Consider the following 18,307-nt stretch of genomic DNA (forward strand, 5'->3'; position numbering starts at 1 on the left):
TAAATACGCAAATAGCTGAATGTAGCACAATAGTTTCTCAAATTTTCAAGCTTAAAAAATTCTTGAAAAGTAATGCTCAAAAAAATATTCATCATAGAATTCAGGATATTGTACTTTTAGAAAATTACTCTATTATTTGCACAAATGGAAATTAATTGCTTTAATGGATTAATGCTGGTATTAGACCTAAATAAAAATGGGTGAAGTGCGTCATTAACCATCACACGCAGCCTAGTGTCGACTTACGGGATTAGGAGCCCCACTGTAATTAATTCAGCAAGAATTTCGATACAGCACGACCTGACCATCCATTAGGGGTTCGCGTGATTTTATTCTATTAAAATTAAGTGCGTGGACAATTAAAATACAACGAGATTTTAAACCACACCATAAACATACGTTTATAATTCATTATTCACAGAACGACGTAGATTCAAAAACCAAGTTATGGCTCTCATCAGATTTCGATGACTTTAATCATTTCTTCGTAAATATGTAAGGTATTGTTCTAAGGCAGTTCTATATGTGTAATATATTATATGTCATAATAAATATATGTCATTCAAACTATTTTACGGTCTAATCTCGCGTTTATTATTGTAATTTTATTATTTCCGATGTTTCGAATACTCCACAGTTTTCGTGGTCACATTTTAATTATGTATACGACTCGTGAAAACTAAAGAAAATCTACATGACATACATAAATATAATTCTTTTTTTTTAAACAAACCTGTTTTAAATCATGTACAGAAATTAAATCATTACAGTTCACAGTTTTGTCAGCAATCGTCGTATGTTATATAAATCGTGCATCTTTAGATGTTTTTATTTCGGGTTTTTTGCGTTATCTTCATCATTCTCAAGGTTGTGGCGCAGGGTCAAAATGTAAAAAAATAACATTTAATAAGTATCTGAACCTACCTGATTGTACGTACTTTATTTACATTTCATTACGATATTAAGTTTTACATTTCTTTAACTGACACTGATGGCCAAGCCTTTTTCAACGCAATACAGAAAACTACATTCGTATATAGGTATACTGAGTAGTATATAGGTACTGAGAGTGTTTTTTTAGAGACATTTGAGAGATATTTTTTTTGTTTACGTTTGTATTTTTATATTTTTTACGTTTATATTTTTTACGTTTTGTGTTTAATTTATTAATTCAACAGAATTCAATTCAGATTTATTTAATAACGATGATATTGTATATCAAAAAGTCTAAAAAAGTTTGTTATCGAAAACGTGTGGATTAAACAAAAAAATTTGAAGGTCGAGCTGGGCATCGGATTTTGATCTCTTTCTCATCAGTTGCTCTTTCGTAAAAGCTTTATGAATTCTGTTCTTGCTCGAAAAGCGTTTCAGTTTTAGCTTTTATTGACAGTAGCAGACTCAAAGCTTACGTAGTCTAGTCAACCACCATTGATGCAGATAATATTGTATAAATTCAATTAGTAAAGTATTGTATTAGGGAATTAGTAAAATCTGTGAACAGACGCTATATTTGAGTCGTCTATTATCAAAGGTGGCAATCTGTGCATTTGGACAAAAAAATGTTATTGATATGTCAATACAGATTGATTTGAATATAATCGTCTCCTTCAAAGAATATGGTTCAAAACCTGCAATAAATAAAGGTTAATACTTAACCTGTTATTTATCTAAGATGTCGTTCCGAAGAGTTTTGTGACTGCCAATGGAATACCAAGTCAATAATTCGTTTTTCTGATTTACCAATAATTGTCCAAAAGTCAGATTGCCGGCTTTGATAATAGTCGACTAATTTGTAACTAATATTATAAATGTACCTATACCTACATAACGATATATACCTACGTACGTATGCCCACCTACTTTAAAACTGTAACCCATTTTTCAAATTCAGCTTCGTAGCCGCAAAAAAGCAATAACATATTATTAAATATATACCTAATGTTATTAATATAAACAACAACGTAATAAATGTAACTTTGTACTTTAATGCGGTCAGTGAATCAGCACATGCATATACCATGGTATACTGCTTTAATAGCACCATAGGAATATAGAATATAGTGCATGTCGTCGTGTAGGAAACAGTAACGGTTCCCTTAGGGGATTCCATGGTTCTGGAATGGCGGCAACGTAGGGTACCATCGGAACAAGGCGCCGCGCGTCGCGCGTCGTACGAGCTTGGTCCCTCGGCTGGCCTCCGCCCGCCAGCCGTCCGTTCAGTCCGACGAAGACTCCGCACTGCGGCGGTTCTCTACACATTTGCCATTACGCCTAACATATTTTAGCTCACCGAGAAGATTGACACATATATCGGCGAATCTACTGGAAAAATATTTTCTGAAAGTGTTGAAAAAAAAAACATTGTCAAGTGTACGTGCTATACTAGTTGTGTGAAGTTTAATATTCTTCTTGTTTCATTTAATTTTTTTTTGTGTCTTTTACAAAGGTAAGAATAACACAGTATTAGATTATTAATTGATTTATACAAGTACAACCTATTCAAACTTGTTAATTTTTTGTTGATGTTCTTCGACAGGCACTTATAACATCTCTTATTTTTTGTCGATTAGGTTTTCTTTCTCATCTGCGGTATTTTTGCGTCTCGGGTTTTTTGCTATGTACATCTGTTATAATTAATTTTACTTGGCTTATTTTGTAAATTGGACTTGCTTTGAGTGAAGCTCAAAATTATATTTTCCTTTCCGGCTTGTGCTCCGAGAAGAAGACCTCCTAACACGTTTCTTATAAACCGGTTCACTCGGATGCACGTTGGGACTTACGCAATGATCTTTTTAATCGATGAACAATACTATTTCAGAAAAACGCCAAAGTACAAGATAAAAATTCATTCATAAATTAAAATCCAATCCACACTCGAAAAAATAACATTGCTCACAGGGCTTCTAGCTCCTTCTACTTTTTTTTAGCAAGGGTATTGACAATAACATTATATATACAAAATTTACTTGCCTGTTGCAAAGGTTTTTTTTAAATGACGCAATAAAAGTATTTCACATTGTGTGCAGCTGCATGTTTCCGTGCAGTTTGACAAAAGCGGATTATGCAACTCTGTAATTCGAAATAGGCATTGTGTCTGAAATATTAAGTAAATATTTACATTTACCAAAATAATTTAACATTTATATATATATTTTTAGTGGATTACAACTATAATAGAGTTTCACAGGCTTCAATCCTATTTAGTAAATGTTGTATTTTTAGTCAGAATATTTCATATATCGTAGTAGGTATATACAGTATATGTTTTACGAATTTATCATAACATTTTCCCGTGGCAAAGTTCAAGTTCGCCACACTAAGGCCCGTACTTTGGGAATGCGACATATCGCACATATAAAATTAGAATATGTCAAGATTAAGAGTAAACATAGCAACAGTGTCGAATGTCTCGATTGTTGAACCCCAGTTGGGTCAGCCGTCTCGACACAGTCCTCCAATTGGCGTCACTCTATCGATCTGCCAGCCCATTTTATTGTCTACGTCACACATACGATAGCCACACTGTCATAAATCAAATACTTTTACTGGACATTTATTATATTTCATCATTCACATGCTTTAACCATTTTTTCTAATAGTTCTAATGTAGGGGTAGCTTCGAATCTTTTATAATTATAAAGGTACCTTAATTTTATTAACAACAAAATAAAAATTTCAATTGTAGAAAACAAAGAATAATTTCCTCTTCAACTAGTCAGTTACCTTCGAGATTATTGCCCATATCCGTTCTGAGATCGTCACTTAAGAATCGATCGTGTATAATAGAGATAATAAAACTTGATCTATTAGAGATGCGATATTGGGTCAAAGTTCGCCGAACTTCAAAATTCAAAAGATAAATTCATGAATTTCACATAATCCACTAGTTTAAAGTCAACAAGCAACACGTTTTTTGTATGAAGACCGGAGAATGATAATAGTAAAAATGATAGTCTCATTGGACTATTAGGGAATTAGTTTGAAGATGAGACTTCGGCCTCTTACTTCTGTACTCCTGTCTCTACTCCTGTCTTTCTACTACTATCAATATCATACCCATAACATATATAAGCACGTAAGCAAGCAAGTCTATAAGCATTTGAAATTTCCACCTCATATCAATTGGGTGGCGGCATTCGTTGTTAGGTTTCTAAATGCTTCGGTAAACAGTTAAAGTAAGGTCACTTCTACAGCTCTTAGTAAATAATAAAAATGGTTTTAGTTTTCGAAAAATCGAAACATATTATTCAGATATACCTAAGTATGTTTCATTAACTAAAAAAAAATACTAATATCGTTTATTTACAAAACGTATCAATTCGACTTCAATCCCGTTATGTTATGAAATTTACAGGCACGTAAATCTCCGGACCCCAATGCTTTGGTGGCCTACTTAGGTGGGTCCACCATATCGGGGACATTTCGAGACGCAATAAGTAAGCGCTATGTCGGCTGGAAAATTACCTTCAATTTGGAAGGCGCGAAACTCCCCTAAAACGTTATCAGTTAAAAATACGGTGTGTAACGACCTTTTCGACAGGGTTTTTTTGGATGAGAAAATTATCTGATGTAATTTTTTACACATAGCAATATAAATGTATGTATATTAATGTGAAATTGAAGAATTCTTTTCTGTACATATTGGTTGTATTCCATTCAAAATAATTAATACAAAATATGTAGGGTAGGTACATATTATCTCTTTCGATGTAGCTTCACAAGCGTTTTAGAAAATCATTATCTACAACGATCAACGATGACTGTGGTCATCGTGCATCAAACGTCAAAAATATCACTAAAACCTTATCAATTCAATATACACGTCTTTGCTGAAACGCATCAAGTGTTTTTACAATTTACATTGAAAGTTGATCAAGAGGGCGGCACCTATGTTTATACGATGTAAGGTCACGACCATAAAAGATTAGGGTCCAGGTGGAATTCATCTGGTAGTTGAGGGGCAGAGTGGAGGACGATCCTCGTATTCGTATGCAGACCGCGCGGTGGTGGCACGATCGATACGCGCCCGCGCGACGCCTCCTTCGCGAGCACGAGTTACAAGTCTGCTACAACAAATATACTTGAGTTTATCGTATTCTTGGACACCTTCACATGTGTACTTATGCAGTTCATTGATTTCTGTTCGATTTAATATTTACGTAACTTCAAAACTTTTAACAGAATTGAATTTAATAGAAGCGGAAGTGATATACGTTTTTTGCAAATCGAACGAAAAGGGATCTACTTTATTTAAAATGATGACATCATCGGTGGTAACGACCAAGGCACAAAATAAAAACGTGTTGTCGTGAACTGAGCGATTACTGAACCAAGTAACACTCGGTCGGTGACCGCGTAGCCCTGATCTTGACGAAATAAGTCTAATTATGACCTTCACAAAACAGTATTGATCAGGAAGTCTTCATAGAATGTTTTTTAATGAAGCACATTTATTGAAAAGTACCTACTAATGTAAACAATGATGCGAACGTTTTATTTTAGTGATTATGTCATGGGTCAAGAAGACAACCTTCTAACAACTTTGTTGAAGAGGAAGAAGCGCTGTAATCTTGATTTACTCAACATCTATTTACGGCAAAAGGCTTATTAAATATGATTCACGCAACAATTTGCGTGGGTATCGTGGCCCAGAGATATATTAACGCAAATTTTTATACGGGTCTACCTATACCTAGCCTATCATTACATAATTGAGTTGATATTGTTAGTCAAACAAAGCAGAAAATATTAAACATAACTTCGAACGGATTGACTCCTGACGAAATTTCTCTATCGACGTTTACCCCTCTGTTGTGATGAAATGCACTAACTGTTTACTAATAGCTTAATGTACTGTGGTGGCTGTCTGATGGACAAAAGGGGCCACATTTCAGGGGAGTGCTGTGGTTACTTTCATAGATTTGTTTAGTTTATAATAACCTGAATCTGCCGTCCGAATTAAGCACATAAGTATATTTGGCAGTAACAACAATAATAAAATTAGCTTTCTCTTGTAGTAAGCATAGTAAATAAGATAAGAATAGGTTATCCCCAAATCACTTTATGCTTTTACTTAATTATTTTTTTCCTTTCATTTTGAATTCAATGGAAAAAATATTCCTTATGCTAAGCTAAGCTAAAATATTCCATTAAATATTTATTTAGAATTTCGATGAGAATGATAGCGTTAACTATCCATTGATTTTGAGCATAGTTACCTGGATGAGCTCCCTCAGTATAGATTTTTTTGTTTGGCGGCCAATGCTCCCCATTTCGGACGACCCTTTGACTGAACAATGGCAACTATGAGGGGAACAAGATGCAGCTGCTTTACTCTCTAGTGAATTCCTACTTTTTGCCAAGAAATTCACAGTACAGCATTGTGCTGAAGCAACTAGATATTTCGTAGAACTTAGTCCAATACGTAATTTCATTTCTATTACCTACTTTATAAATGTGAAAGTTGATCTTGAGAAACTAGAAAAAAATAGTTTCGGTTCTAGAGATGGTGTATCGGCGCACCCTAGTAGGTATGACGCAACGTGAAAAGCAATGCCGTTACAATTCTGGAAGCGAACGACTTTTTTCTGAGACGCCAGACGAAGCAGCACATCGAGAACAGTGGACTTTCTACCTCATGAATAGCGGTAATTTTCTCATTCGAAACAGACAGCAAAATAAGCAACATATTGCGTTTAGGAGGGCCTAGATGCGCCTAGACCGGCTTGCAAATATTATCTTTCATGTTGCTGCGAAAACGTGATTTTGTCTACCTTATCGATGTTTCAAATACGCACGGGTTTGAATACTAAAGCAATTACGAATTCTCACGTCTAAAGAAGAAAGCGGTAATGAAGTTATGGTGTTTTCAGACTGCACGACAACAGGGGTTCATTTGCCCACCAAGGCTAGTAAAAAAATAGTCAAAATTCAGCACCATTCAATTAATCGATTGAAAAATATTCGTGATCTAGATTTGGGTATTGCGTACTTACTAAATATTTTCAAGTAGAACAGACACTCTTAGTTAATTTAGACCAAGATGTAAAATATGTTCTAATCCATTTAAACACATTTAATTACTTATCTTAAGTAACTGATTTATCTTCGCAGTGCCTAAGCCGCTGGGCTTACTAAATCTGAAATTATGGCAGTTGATGTTTGAAGTATACCCTAAGGATGGTTTTGTTTAGATTTCACCTAAAGTGTGTAAAATAAAGAATGAACGGTTGTATGAATTTCTATTATTTTAAAGAACAAAATTTCAGATACGGTTATATTTTAATGTTCACTTACTATATCGGCGTAAAGAGAATTTAGAGATTAAAAGTTGATATGGGAAATTGACTTTTGTAAGAAAATAAGCATAAAAATCAATGTTAAAACTCAATCAATAAAATCTGGGACAAAGATATATATATATGTTTGCGTAGATAGATAGTTACTGTAATCTAAACCACAATACTTTGATGCACCTGTTGGAAACTGGGATCGCTATTTGGTATATAAAGTGACTTTTAAAGAAAAATGTCTATTTTAGTACTCGTATCGAAAATGTTTCACATTATATATCAAAACACAGTTTATAACTTATAATTCCGAACAACTACGAATATTATAGGTCTTTTTTTTTAAATACCGCATAAAGTACAGACACGATTGTTTATTTAGAGAGTTGTGTCAATAAATTTTACGGAACTAACACGATATGTGTATTTCCGCGGCACAACAAATTCGTCCCCGTCACGAAGCGACTCTGAAGCGGAACAATCCAATTTGAGAAATACAACATTACATGTAGTATGTGGTGTCATATTCTACATGGTTTGATGTTTTCTCTTCGTAACCGTAGATAACCGTAACTAGCCTCGTCATTAAAAAGCTCAGTTATATTAATAGTTCAATTAAGCAGTTATAGCAACTACGACAAGGGATAAAATTAAAGGCGCACAGTCACAAACGTAATATATTTCTTTCAAAAACTACAGCTCTGCTTAATATAGTTGAATGAAATCGTTCCGGTCTATTTGCATACATCAAAATATCAGATAGTTTAGATTGATAACAACTAATCAATTGAAATTCTTCGCACGATTGAATTGCCAGGTGTGAAGCCTAAAACAATGTCAGGCAAGTGTCGTCTAAAGAGTGTTGTACGCTATACGACAGCTTCCGGCGCGTGCGCGACCACGTGCTCGCTATGTGTTCAACCACACTTATGGCCCTTTTATTAACGTAATTACATTAGGAAATGTTAATAGATGTCAACGTATAATGAATATGAAACGAAAGCCTTTTTGAATAGCGTCCGATCTAAACTTTATAGGCAAGAGATTTATAGTAAACGATACGACAATTACTGAACCCGCACCTCATGATCCGGTACTTACCGTCTATAATTTAATATCCGCCCCAAATAATCGTATTTCCTCAGTAACATTACTAATCCGTGAGTAAGACACGTACTTACGTAACGACGGTCCTTGACAACTTATAAAATTAAAACAGATGTTATAAAATCTCGTATTGAATTATGATAATTTAAAACTGTGTCCGATGTATGTAGGTACAAATGATTTTATAATTTAGGTTTTGCGAACCATTTTTTCATACAGTGGCATCATGGCAATAGCAAATGTCGGTTCTGCAAGACCTCTAAATATTTGTAATAAACGAAATATTAATGGATATCCTTAATAAGTAGTAATCTATGTAAGATTTAATTAAATTATAAACTAAACAGGATCTCCATCTATTTTCAATTTCAATATTTTAAATCGACAATTTTCATAATATATTGATTTATGGGAATGCTTTCATTTATTTAAGTAATCTTGTTCTTACTGTACCAAGTTACGTAAATGTCAAGGTTTTTGTTTTGCGGTCACGGCTATTTTCCATTCAAGGCCCGAAGAGCTCGCCCGGGCGGAGCAGCCGACGCGACGTCCTTGGCTCTCAAACCTAAGCTTTCGTTATGGAAGGAAAGGTTTTCTCATCTTGGGGATCGTTCGGCGCATTTTATTTTCGGCACGGGTCTAATTTTCAGCCTTGGCATTTCGAATTTTAGATTAAGTATAAATAAAGAAAATAGGATTTAAGCAAAATTTTCTAATTTTAATATTCAGAAAGTCATTTGCAATATCGGGAGTAGTCTTCCGGTGATGCGAACTCGCACGTCCCTTTTGGAGGGCATACCGTTCGTTAACGGTTACAAAGTAATGTACCATTTGTATGTCACGCTAATTAAACGGCGTATGATTGATTCCATACTATTGTGTAAGAAGAAGAATTATTTAACAGAATTCCATTAACATTCACGAAGCATCTTCCTGAATGTTCTTTATTTAGTGCAGGCGCACCGGTATTTGTTTTGATGCATACGAATATCTCTGAAGTGAGATTTATCTTATTTTTTACGTAGATAATTATAATTTAAAACAATAAAATTACAGCGTTGTACTTAGTTTTTAAATCAATAATACAAAAGTTCATCGATCCACACAAGAAAACTTTCCATAGTTTCTACGTTGAAATGCAATCTTCTGCACGTGAACCCTATACGTCCATTAGACAAACAATGGAGCTGTGGCTAGTGCAACACTACACGCAAAACAAACAACTGAGAACTTCCATTAAGAATGCACAAAGGAATATAACTACCCAAGTATTGAAGCGGACAATGAATCGGTAACGGGACAAGTAACTAATTATGAACTGAGCAGAGACCGTTTCCCGGAGTGTTAAGAACTATATAGGCAGCGACGTTCTCGGTCGGTTCATACCTTAATCTTATATGAAACGGCTCCAACGATTTTTATAAAATGGGGATTTCGAGGGCGATAAATCGATTTAGCTACGATTTATTTTCAGAAAATGTTGTTTTATTCGTGTTTTCAATAATCAACTTTATCGATAATCAACTTTATGACTCTTCCCGACATCTATTGGCGAATAATAATACTATTTTTCATAATTGAGAGCAACTAACTGCTTTAAAGACACAATAACACTAAAGCTATTTCAGCAAATGGCGTAGTTAAGCCACCCGAAGCCACTTAAAAATGCCTAAACGATCTCGGAATATTTCATCATTTTATCAATATGTAATTCGTATTTAAATATAATTTCTAAAAAACACATTTTATCAACAAAAAAAACCGAGCATGGCTCGGTCATCGTTTAGTAAATATATTATATGTTATAGGAACAACACTACATTTAAAATTTGACAAAACCGGACACGTGAAAATGCAGTCTCTAAAGTCTGACAGACTGTATAGCATGATGATTTAGCGACTGCTCGTTTTAAAGTTAATGTAAAAACTCCAATTTCAACAAAAAAATGCACGAAGTTTCCAACTAAAAGCTTTTTTGGTATTCAGCATCGAATCCCAGGCAGCGGGCATTGTGTATAACGGTACGTTATTTTGAATTTGCTCGGTCATGCAGTTGATCTGTACCTATTGTACTTTGAGACGCCAACTCCAACATCAGAGTCGTGAGCATTTAGATTACACTTTTTATGTGAATAAAATCGACAAATATTCGCAATACGTTTTAGGGTAGATTCGTTAGATTAAAGAGTATGTCGATTTTATTACCCTCAGTAAATCATATTATGAAGTAAAAATCCGTAATTAGTAGATATAAAATACAAAATTGTATGATTACAAAAATTAATGATATTATTCTAGTGAAAAAAATGTTTCTTCTACTTATAATGCGTGACAAGACAAATTAAAAAAAAATTACAAATGTACAATGATGATACATTTTACTTCAATTTAACTTTGTAAATGTTATTCTGCGCGGTATACCTACGTGATTAAATTTTATGTTGAATTAAGTATAATAAATTACCCAACATACAATCGTGACTTGAATACACTATTCACTTTTTAAAAGAGTTTGAAAAATGTAGGCAACATGTAGCAAGATCTTAGATAATATATAGCAGAAAAAACTTATGATTTTAATCTCGTACATAGCTGAATTCAAATATTTAGTACAAAGTCGTCAACAATCAATTACGTACAGTGGTAATTAATTTGTGTACACATTTGTTACGGAGGTTATGAGTAAGAATCGGACAAGGTCTTTGTGTCCACTGTTGGTATTTAAAACTGGAGAAGAAAATTCTGCTCTGCTTTAAGTTATTAAAATTGTTTTGGATCACGTTCATGTGGTACTCAACCCAAATACCGTTCTCGTTCAACACCTCAAAAGGGCAACGATCGGAAGTAAGCATTTCATTTAAAAACACATTTCAATTTACACCGACCTAATGGGTATTAGTAGTTTAAATGAGTGAATGTTGAAATGTTAGGAAACAGCACTATTATTCCAGTTAAACTACATTTTTTAAATCGTGTTTTTGAACAACGCAAGAAACTCCAAAAAAATCTTGTAATATAAGTTCAGTGAGTGTTGAATATGTCAACAGCTTGAGAGGAGACATGTTAAACAAGCACTCGACAAGGCTTGCACTCAGACTACCGCACGTTTGTACTCATAAGTCAAGTATTCTCCAAAGAACAAGCCTGTTTGCTTGCTGCACTGAGCTCAAATTTTTATCCGCGCAAAGCAACCGATCCATTCTTTGTTTACGACTAACCGAATAGTAGTACTATTGATGTTTTAATAAGTTGCTCAATCTTTGTTTATGGTGCTCTAGTAATCAATCAAGATTATTAATGTACCTCGGGGGTAAGTTGAGCAAGCATCGATCGTTAAAACGCACTCGAACTTCAAGAAGCCAAACGCACGCAGCGTACCGCCTGTCGCAATAAACCCTACAATTTTATTGTTATTAGCGGCTGTATACGTTTTTATTATTTTCCTACACAATTGTTTGATGAAATCTATGTTGATATTTCAATTTTTATCCAACTCATACGGACTGCGTAGATTATGATTTTAAATAGTTTAGTGAGTATTACGCGGTGAATAAATAAGTATAATAATATATTAAGGATATCATAGTAGATGGATATATTAATATACTAGAGCTAGTCAAACAGATTTTATATCAGTTACAAGATCGAATATCTGGCATGCGAAGTGTGACTCCCGTTACGTACATCATGGTCCACTGATTCATCTCTTATTACTCTTGGTAGTATCTCAATATTATAATTATATCACGCGACTTTGCGTAACTGCATATTAATTAAGTATTTTGAATCTAGATTCAGTATAAATGACTAACAACTCCTAGATACCTTTGTTATGAGGCAAATCTCTATGTTATCATGAACGTAGCAGAACGAATACAAAAATTCGACAAAGCTTCAATTTGCGAAGCAATGTACTCTACGGATATTATAAAATAAATCAATACAAAAAATTAATTGAATAACAGCTCATTAAAATTCTTAGTATTATCATTTCGTCGATTCGTTGATAGGGTTTTATTACTCTGTAGATATAAAACTCAGTGGAAAAAAATCCTCTGAGTTTTATATCATTAGGTGAGCTAAAAAAATGCAAGTGTCAATACAATGTGTTCGTGTGGATTTAAAACAACATTTCTACGTATTAAATGTATTCTCTCTTTCGTGTGAATTTCTACATGCTCTTATTGGAAACTGGATAAAGGCCAGACTAGCCTTCATAGTCGAACTAGGTCAAGTTTACGTGGCCCGGATACATTAGTTGCGCGTCGATCGTAAATCAAACAAATTAGTATTTTATTCTTTTCAGTTTTTAATTATTAGAATTAGCCATTCGTAGCCATTTAAAAATATAAACTTTAAAATCAATTTCCAGAAAGAATTTCGACTTACGATGTTTACAATTGTGATAGAAAACGTCTATAATGTATCATCCGGTAAATTATCCACCTCCGTGTGAGAATTCTGTCTGAGGCTTCAACATTCATAGTACTCTCAAACAATATTTTAATTAACGGGTTAAATTCGTAATTCTCAATACAAAATAGTTGTTATTTTATTATTCAATGTGAATAGAAAATCAATTTACTAGATAAGGTTACTTAACATTTATTTTTATTTAAAATTATATACATATTAGTATAATCATTTATCATCATTCGTGTATTAGTTTTAATTTATATAAGAAGGCACTTTTAAATCGGAACTACCAACATCGTGAATGCATTAAACATACGATTAAAAATATTTTATTTCTAAATACGAAACTGTGCGAATAGCGGGTTTACGTGCACATTACAGTAGTTTTTGCGAACAGTCTTTGTATGGAACATGCGGCATCTCAATGGAGACTTCAAGATGCGATTGTGACCGATGACTCATCTGCGTTCTCTAAGTTCAACGTCCTCTCCACATTGTCAAGTTCATAATATAACTTTCTTATGTGTATTAATAAATTATTATGAAATTCTATGAAAAAAAAAAACGAATGAATGGCGCCAGTATTATGTCTCATTCATCTCAATATAGGTTTAAATGAGTCATTGAATGAATGCACCATGACGTCATAGACTTGTAAGTTACTCGTAGTATTCTAGTACGGTTGAATTGAACCATATAAAGGTTGACTCACTGTAATGATCGAATTTAAAAAATGTAATGTAATTTTTAGTCAAAATGCAAACGACAAAACCGCTCCGATGTGTTTGCCAAGCGAAAAAGTTTTTAATCGAGGGAACGGTAGCTTAGTCGAATTCAGTTTGGTTTTGAATTTCTCAGTCCATTTGTGAGTTTGTAAAAAATAAACATTAAAAAGATACTTTTCAGTCTCATACATATTTATAATAAATACTTTCTATAGTACAGTCTAAATCAAGAGCTCGTATAATATTTGTATGAAAGAATTAACTTGTATAATGCTTGGTAATATTCCTGATGAGTTTATTTATAAAGAAAAAGCATTACTAGTGGAAAGTCCGAATATTTAAATCCACATAAGCTCAAACTTTTCACTCCTTGGTTATATGCAAACTTACCATAAATTTATATGAATATCTAGTGTGTTTCTTATAAGTTAAGAATATTTTTTTATATTTCTGGTAGGGTTTGTGGGTCCCCGTACGGGCATGTATTACTACCCTGCCTTTTTTGCGGCGAACGAACCATTGGATGTGTTCCGGTTCGAAGGGTGGGACAGCCAATTATTACACAACACAATTGAGACTTGAACCTCATATCTTAACGTGAACAGTATTCATGTCTAAGAGCTCTGGTAATCATTTAAAATCAGGTGAGCTGTGAGCTTGATTAACCACCTACGTAATAAAAAAAATATAAGTTCATCACAACTAATCCGTAGTAACATTATTTCGTTATAATTGGCCACCAATCATTTCCAGTTCCACAAGGACTTTGTCATAACTATTTAAATAGAATTACAGAACAAATCGGCTTGGCGTCACAAATTAATTGACAATTCACAAAGCCGTCATGGCCAATGCTTTTTATAAAACCGGTGTTGTTATTAGTCAGATGAAACTGCTCTAGACGGATAAAATATTCAAAAAACCACGATTGCAATAAGTTTTATTACTTAAGTTTTATGACCACTTAAAATAAACGTAATTAGATAAAAAAATATATTTATAGTTATCAATTTTCTAAATACAAAACAATAAATTGTGTATTTTTAATCAGAGTTATTACACTTGCCTACATTGAAGATCGAACGAAAGAAGAACCCTCGTGTTATTGTAAAAAAAAAGCATCGAGAAATTCCCATTTCCTAGTGCTCGAAAGCTTGATAGTAATAAATATGTAATGGAGTCACCCGGTATCGATTGCATTACGAGAGGGGAGCCTTTATTACTGAATGGTACGTCATCAGTTTTAAAAGGCTTCACAAATGACGTAATCGTAATGCCTAATATTTTAACCAAATTTATTAGATCTAAACTTCTGAATAATAAAGTACTCTCTACAATTCGAAAATATCTCTACCTACCGTAGCAAATTGATTTAGCGCAGAGTTTAATTTGAATTCTCATCCAAATTGTTTTCTAATAATTAATTTATCCGAAGAAATTATCCGTGAAGGGCTAAGGTTCAATGCTGGATCAGCTAAATTAATTGTTTTAGGGTTATTTAAGCCTTCTTAATTAACGGTCAATGAAGCCACTCTTTTAACTTTTTACTATTTCACATATCGTTGCTGTCACATTTTTAGTGTTTATTTATTCACAGGGAGAAAATTAACAATTTGCACATGAATTTCTTACTGCTCAACTTAAAAATTAAAATATTTGTTTCATAAACATAGGATACAACTAAAGCAATAATGTAAGTTCGTGTATTACGTACATAACATTCAACAGCATGTTCCGCAAAAAGTTCTGTGTACAAGAAGCCTATCAGAACTAATGGTTTATTTTTTATTTTTTATTGCTTATATGAGTGGACGAGCTCACAGCCCACCTGGTGTTAAGTGGTTACTGGAGCCCATAGACATCTACGACGCAAATGCGCCACCCACCTTGAGATATAAATTCTAAGGTCTCAGTATAGTTACAACGGCTGCCCCACCCTTCAAACCGAAACGCATTACTGCTTCAGATCAGAAATAGGTTGGGTGGTGGTACCTACCCGTGCGGACTCACAAGAGGTCCTACCACCAGTCAAGTCGTACCAAATAGTAATGTTAAAAAAACAAAAGGTGTGGTAAATTATCATATTTGGTGTTTATTCCTTTTATAATTGAGAAAAAAAATACACTCCAAAAATGTTTTCATTACTAAAACAGTCAAATAAATTTAACGTAAAAAATAAATTGTACGATATTATTATTCTTGTAATCTTACAACCAAATCTTTTAAATTTAATTAAACATATGTAGATGTTAAAGGTAAAGATCACCAAAACATTAGTTGTAACGTAAGCACATTTTTCGTAAGGGAAGAACTTTTTTTCCCAAACTAATCGCTGGTAGCTTAAAGGGCTATTCCAGCTACTCTCGGGATTGGTAGGTGAGCGTACGGACTCAACCTCAAAGAATCGTTAACACTGGTCCGTAGCAAGGGCAGTGATTCACTAAATCTATTACCAAATCGGAATCGCGACCCATTAAGAAGATCCGGCGAGAAACTCAGTGGGCTAAAGGGAAAAAAGTGAACTATAATTTATTTGATGATTAGTTATAGCAACAAAGGCTGGAATCTCTTACAACAGTTATATCAAGAGGTTCTATACAATTAATATGATTATTTCCTATTTTATAAAGAAAAATGGCTGAATTGTAGACGCTGTTTCTCAAAATTTCTTAAAAAAAAAAAACTAATAGTTTGCATTTTTTTGGAACACCTACAAAACACTGTTTTCTAAAACCAATTTATATATCAATTTTAAGGCGTTAAAGTTATTAATCCCAATGAGCACACAGTACATAGGGTGGTAGGTCGTTGGTGGAGCCCCAAAAACACTGTTTAATAACAGCTATTTTTCCTTTAGAACTGGAGTGCATGAGAGATTGGCTGCAGAAAGCAGCATAGTTTTATGGTGCTGCGCGGACACCCTACTATTATTACAAGGAGCCGCAAAAATCAAGTATAATTAGCGGCAATCTTACGTGCCCACGATAGCAATGAAAATAATGCAGGTTATTTTTTGGCAACAGTGTTCGCTTACCACGAAGTTATTAGTCCCCCCTCTGTAATAAGCTCCCCCTCCTCCGTGTCTCCCCAACAGAGCTACGACATGTCCTTTTGCAAACATGGTTTCGTAGTGATTACATCATCATAGGCTTTAGGTTGATTGTACCTCTGACATTGTCGATATCCATGAACAAAATTTCCTTAACGAGTAACCGGACATAGTTGTGAAGACGTGTGAGTGTGCTTTCAGAATTGAATTACGACAGAAAAGTCTGTTGATATACTCGTGATAGTATTAATATTTTTACAATTATAACTAAAATTTGTCAAAAATTACTGATCTGGTACGTACCTTTACTTTTAAAAAATACGATGTCTTTATTTAATGATTTTTTTTTAATTTTATAAGTACTTTTATATTTGTACTAGATAGCGAAAGTGACTAGATGTTGTTATTAGTTTAGTTTAGTCTAAACACGCCATATTACAAAGTTTAATACACATAAAGATGTATTTCGAAGTGTCTACTGGAGTCCAGGCGGATGAAATTGCGGGTACAGCAAGTTATAAATTAGAAAATGACTTAGGCGGAGGGGCAAAATATTTCTTTAATAAATTTTGTTACTCCTATTCGAATATTGTAAGTGAAAAATTACATATTATCCAGACGAAAGGTTAAACTAATGAGCGACTAAGGTACCACGTTCCCCTTGGTCTTGTTCACCGGGCGTTAAAGTCTTGAATAAATAAAAAGTAATTAAACCAGGGGGAGGCCGCACTCTGCGTGAGAGGAAGCATTTCACATAAACAATAAAAATCTCTCCACACGACTTCCATGTAATAGGGGAGGTGTTTTAATCAATTTAAATGTAATATTTCATATCGTATAATACGATAACGTTATTACTTCACTAAAGCGAAAGGATCCTTCCGGTTTGCTTCTGATATTAAAATTACACAGACGGTTACACTTGATGGAACATTCGCGTTGTTTGCGGCCTCAATAAAGGATAGCATCGCTTATGAATAGAAGGCACGTGTTTTAGTCTACTAATTCCGAGGCAGTGCGACCGCTTGCGAAAATGCCACAACACGTGCGGGGCGTCGCCATGGTAACGCAGGAAACTACGCAGTTTTCTGCAGCCCCTCCCCACGAATACTGCCTTTTGCCCGAAATATACGATTACGGCAAATAAGACTGTTATTTATACTTGAGGACTGTAGTCCCGAATTATCTTGGTAGGTAATATAATACATATTTAAAACATTTTTCATGTGGAAGTTTCATGTGGAAGGAAGTAGGCAAATAAGTTTGGGCTACAAACAATTACTTATCGGAATATTAGAAAAAAGTAAATCAATACAGTAATCACTATTATAAATGTAATGAGCCAAATCTCTATTAAGTTATTCCATCGGACCTTTTCAATTGTAACCCACATCGTTTATCATGGGCAGACAATGCCAAGCTTCATGAGCTTTAACACTGGATAAAAATTATATTGTAAAAGTTTCACATCCACACACAGAGGTATTCAAATACAATACGGGTGAAGTTACACCACAAAATTTTCATAATATACTAAACATTCGAATTCGATCAATCCATAGATGCAGATTATAGCATACGAGTTTACATGGAAATTGTTATTGAGTAAGTAGAAACCAAAATCCGTAGACATCACAACTTGAGTACTCATGTACACATTCACAAATATTCACAAATGAGGTTGAAGACTTAATTGTATTGTATTATCCAATGTATGTACC

At 33.9% G+C, this 18,307-nt stretch overlaps 2 protein-coding genes across 3 annotated transcripts in view; one reads left to right on the forward strand and one right to left on the reverse strand.

Annotated features, from left to right (window-relative positions):
• Positions 1-18,307, reverse strand: part of LOC101745686 (mitoguardin) — a 66,141-nt gene that overhangs the window by 13,727 nt on the left and 34,107 nt on the right. The window lies entirely within an intron of this gene.
• LOC101745538 (protein unzipped) overlaps positions 2,003-18,307 on the forward strand; it is a 29,275-nt gene continuing 12,970 nt past the window's right edge. Inside the window, exon 1 of the mRNA XM_004930872.5 lies at positions 2,003-2,446. The gene's annotated coding sequence lies outside the window, so the exon portion shown is untranslated. The remainder of the gene's footprint in view (positions 2,447-18,307) is intronic.

The sequence above is a fragment of the Bombyx mori genome, chromosome 4 (assembly GCF_030269925.1).
Source record: "Bombyx mori chromosome 4, ASM3026992v2".
Lineage (NCBI taxonomy): Eukaryota > Metazoa > Arthropoda > Insecta > Lepidoptera > Bombycidae > Bombyx > Bombyx mori.